Below are 5,120 nucleotides of genomic sequence, written 5' to 3'. Positions count from 1 at the left end.
ACTTATCCTTTTTTATGGCTGCATAGTATTCCATGGTGCATATGTGCCACATTTTCTTAATCCAGTCTGTCACTGATGGACATTTGGGTTGATTCCAAGACTTTGCTATTGTGAATAGTGCCACAATAAACATACGTGTATATGTGTCTTTACAGCAGCATGACTTATAATCCTTTGGGTATGTCCCCAGTAATGGGATGGCTGGGTCATTTATGTTTTTTGTTGAGACAGGGTCTCACTCTGTCACCCAGGCTGGAGTGCAGTAGTCCAATCAGAGGTCACTGCAGCCTCGACCTCCCAAGCTTAAGTGATCCTCCCACCTCAGCTTCCAGAGTAGCTAGGACTACAGGAATGCATCACCATGCCTGGCTAACTTTAAACTTTTTTTTTTTTGGTAGAGATGAGGTCTCATTGCATTGCCCAGGCTGGTATCAAGCTCCCGGGCTCAAGCAATCTTCCTGCCACAGCCTCCCAAAGTATTGGGATTACAGGCATGAGTCAACGTGACCAGCTATGTTGTATTGACAGCTTCTATTTATTCCTGACACTAGAATAATCATACCAGCTATCTTTTTTAAATCATATTTTTACCTTTTAGTCTTTTTGAATCCTTATGTTTTAGGAGTATTATTATTGTTATCACAGATGTAGAAAGAGTCTAATTGCTTTCATGTTTTAATTGTGATTACAGTTCCTTTACAATCATTGTTATTTTCAATATACTTATATATAATTTATGTTTTATATTTGCCCACTCTTTTGGGCTCTTGTTTTCTGCTCTTCTTATCATCATTTTGATTGATTAATATATCCTTCATTCCATTTTTCTTGCTGCTAGTTTGGAAGTTACACACTCTATTTGTATTCTTTTACAGATTATCTTAGAAATTTTAATGTGCATATTTAACCTAAGGTCTAAATCAGAATATTTGCCCACCTCCCAAATAATTCCCACATCATAACTCCTTTTAAGTCTGATGATTCTATCCAGATTAATGTGCTATTATTTTTGGAGGAATTTATATCTACCTTAAATTCTAACTCCCCCTAAATTAGACTTTTAAAAATTGTTTTAATACCACCACTGTTTGCTTAGATTTACCTACACAGTAATCTTCTCTTATCCCTGCCCTCACTGAATTCCTTCTTGTATCTTCTACCTTTTTTATAGAATCATTCTACCTGGAGTTCAACATATTTTATGTTTCTTTAGTAAAGATCTGTTAATACTAAATTTTCTGTTCTGTTTTATGAAAATACATTTCACTCTTGTAACTAAAACATACTTTTTTTCTGGATACACACTTCTAGGCTGAGAGTTTTTTTAAATCCCTCCATACTTTGAAGATACTACTTTGACATCATCTAACTTCCATTTCTGTTCTTGAGATCCTAGCTGTTAGTAACAAAACTCATTTCTTTGTAAAAATCTGTCTTCGTCCTTCTCTGCACCCTATAGCTCCTTATATTCCTCTATTTATCTTTGTTTTTTTTGGTGTCCTGCAGCTTCATGCTGTTGTGTATACTTAAGGATTCACTTCCATTTATTCTTGTTAAGATTAATTAGGCTTCTTGAATATGAAGATAGACATCTTTAATCAACTCTAAAAAATTCTTTGCTATTACCTTTTCAAATATAGCCTATCTCTAATTTCCTTTATTTTATTTTTCTGGAAGTACAATTAAATATATGTTAACGCTTTTTACTCTATATCATCTATGTATTTTAACATTAAAAAAATTTATATGTCTTTGTCTCTTTGTGTTGCATTTCTTCAGATTTCTCTTCCACTTTACCTATTACTTCTTTGGCTATATCTAATTTGCTGTTTGATCTACACAAGCAAATTTTATTTTAGTTTTTCAATGTTTTGCTTTCAGAAATTGTATTTGTTCCTACTCTACCTGATTGTCTCTTATTCCTGAACCATGCTTTCACTTCTTTGAAAACATTTAAAATACTTATTTTATATTTGAATCTAATAGATTCAGTATCTGCTGACTTTGCCAATCTGTTGCTGAGGTCTTCTGCCTCTCACTCATGGTGGTCTGTTCCCTTATGTGTTTAGAGAATTTTGATTGGGAGGGAGCTCATGTTCTTTGGGACTTTATACACGAGCATTATTTGAGGCATGGATTTAATGTGCATTTTTCAGAGAGTATTTGTTTGTTTCTGACTGGTGCTTGGGGATAAAAATCAACCCATGGTACATTCAATTACATTTTTAGCTCGAGGATTCTAAGGTCACACAAGTAATGTGAATTTAAGACACATGTCAATGTCAGAGTGAGCAGGTAGTTGGAAATTCTCACAAGAAACATTTTAATCTTACTTACTTCTCTACTCAGAGTCAAGGCTGAATCACGCAAGGTCCCTATGCAAGACTATTTCCTTCATTTCCCACTCCTCACCCCTGTCCTAGTTTTCCCACACTTTGAGGTTCCGGCTTTATGTGGATATTTCAGATTGGTGTCCTGCACTACTTGGGCTCATTAAAACTCAGTTTCTCTGTCAATAGAAATGAGCAGATGCTCTCCGAGTAAAAGCTAGCGTCATACTTGTTGCTCTGCATAATGTTTTCCTGTTGTTTATAGCCTCTCTTGTCCTTATATTCCTGCCAACTCAGCTATGTCTCAATATTTTAAGATATATTTTATATAATGTTTTATGAGTTTTTATACCAGAGGGTTTTCTTTCTTTATATAATAAGCCATATTGTCAGGCATAGAAGATCACCAATTTCTTCTTTAAATTGACTTAGGCAGGCTCATTTCTTGGCATCTTCTTTTATAAGTCTCTCTCTCTCTCTTTTTTTTTTTCCGAGATGGAGTCTTGCTCTGTCACCCAGGCTGGAGTGCAGTGGCACACTCTTGGCTCACTGCTACCTCCACCTCCCAGGTTGAGCAATTCTGCCTCAGCCTCCTGAGTAGCTGGGATTACAGGTGCCCACCTCCACGCCTGGCTAATTTTTGTATTTTTTTTAGTAGAGACAGGGGTTCACCATGTTGGCCAGGCTGGTTTTGAACTCGTGACCTTGTGATCTGCCCGCCTCAGCTTCCCAAAGTGCTGGGATTACAGGCATGAGCCACTGCAATCCTCTCTTTGTGTTTTACCTCTTATTTACGTATTTTGGTAACCTTCAGGCCAGGAAGAAGACTACTGTGAGTCATTATCCCTGAGCATGCAAGGCTATTTCAGTGCATTGCTCTAGGTGTTCCCCTTTGAATTGAATTGGGACTTAGTTAACTTTCTTAAATCTGGTAACATGTCTCTAGAGTCCTGCTCACTGAGTCATTCTCAAGCCACCTTCTCTTGTTCTTGCAGGGACTCTGGCTATTACATCTTCTTTCATGATTGCATCCAGAACCTTTTCAGTTTTAATCTATTCTTCTTGTTTCTGCCTGTTCCTAGTTTCTTTCCTCCTCCTTCCTCCTTCTGCTCCTCCTCCTCCTTCTTCTTCTTCTTCTTCTTGTTTGTTTGTTTGTTTGTTTGTTTGGAGGACCTGCAGAGGCCCTACCTCCCTTGAAAGGTTGCAGCTGCAGCCTCACCCAATTCCCTAGTTTCTTTAAAAGATGGCCATGATTCTTTACACTGCTGCTTTGTCTGCTTATTGAAACTCACTCAATGTTTCCTTTTAGAAATTTCTTATTCTTGTGTTCACATATCTGAATCACCATTGCCAGTCTGTAAGCCACATGCAAAACAAGAACGGTCTGATTTCAGAGCCCATGTCTGTACCAATATGCAACACTGCCTCCCAATAAATAAAACTATGTATGTGGAGTAACTAGCACTGTGCAGGTTATACAGTTAGCACTCAACGAGTGTTTGCTGTATCTTCTTATATCATTTATGCTCTCAGATCCATATGATTTTTGGGGAACTGGTGGGGTTTTTAACCACAAGACTCTAACAGTGACCATGTAGGTAGCTAGGAACATAATTAGAATGAGGGAAGCTTTGGACTCATGTTATAAACCCTTGAGAGTAGGTCAGAATCCCTGGACTGTCAGTTATCTCTCTACTTAACCCTGATTCAAACATCACATGTAAACTTCTAAGTCTGATTTCAGGTAGAAACCTCCTTCTTTAATATTGGAAATTGAGGCTGGGCACAGTGGCTCACGCCTGTAATCCCAGCATTTTGAGGCCAAGGAGGGTAGATCGCTTGAGGTCAGGAGTTCATTCAAGACCAGCCTTGCCAACATGGTGAAAAATAAAAATAAATATAAAAAGAATAAAATAAAAAAGATAAAAAAGAAAATCGAATAAGCTGTTTGCTAAAGTCATCTCTTGATTCAGTTTGGACATGAGATTATCACTACTTTTATGCACAACTTATTTCCTTAACAAAAACATTTAAAAATTAGTTTACAATGAATAACACATATTCAATCTCTGTGTTGTATTCTGAACAGGAACAGCCAATCCCCTATCTTTTATAAAATAGATTTCCTTGTTCAGAAAACTCAATAGGGCAGAAATAACAATGGAAGTAATAAAACATGCTGTGCGTGTACATGTGTGTCTGAGAGCCCCCTGAGAATGTACAGACTCTGGGCTCAGGGAACCAGCTACTGGGCCCTCTGTGATATTTGGGTCAATCAACTCTTGAAGCTCAAAAGATCCATAATGATGATCAAGTCCAACACCTTGGCTTTGAGAAGAGGAAGTGGAGGCTCCAAGAAGAGAAGTGATTTGCGGGATGGTCGCCCCTGAATCCTGTGCCTGGTGCCAGCGAGGCTGTCCTTTCACAGAGACATGACACCGAGCTATTTCTGATGACATGTACTTCACAATAAATTGTCAATCTGTGAGGTTGGAGGTCACAAGCCCATAGGAAGAAAAGTCCTTTTTGAGTTATAAGAAAAAGCATGGCCCAAGGAAGTCAAAATGTTTTTCCGAAGTAATGGAAAAAGGCTTCTGAGGTCAAACCTGAACATGTCTCAGGAATTTTCCAGGATAAACTTTAACTTTTGTGCAACACATTTCTAATTTGGTTGTGGTAAATATAGGCATCTGATCAGGAACTTGTCAAATACTTTTATTTTTAAATTCCTCTTTCCTTAAAAGCACATCTGCAGACTATTCTTAGCAGAGATGTAACATCAATGACTCA

This window comes from Mandrillus leucophaeus, unplaced genomic scaffold, assembly GCF_000951045.1.
Source record: "Mandrillus leucophaeus isolate KB7577 unplaced genomic scaffold, Mleu.le_1.0 Scaffold886, whole genome shotgun sequence".
Lineage (NCBI taxonomy): Eukaryota > Metazoa > Chordata > Mammalia > Primates > Cercopithecidae > Mandrillus > Mandrillus leucophaeus.
The sequence above is the reverse complement of the archived record's forward strand: the minus strand, read 5'-3'. Positions refer to the sequence as shown.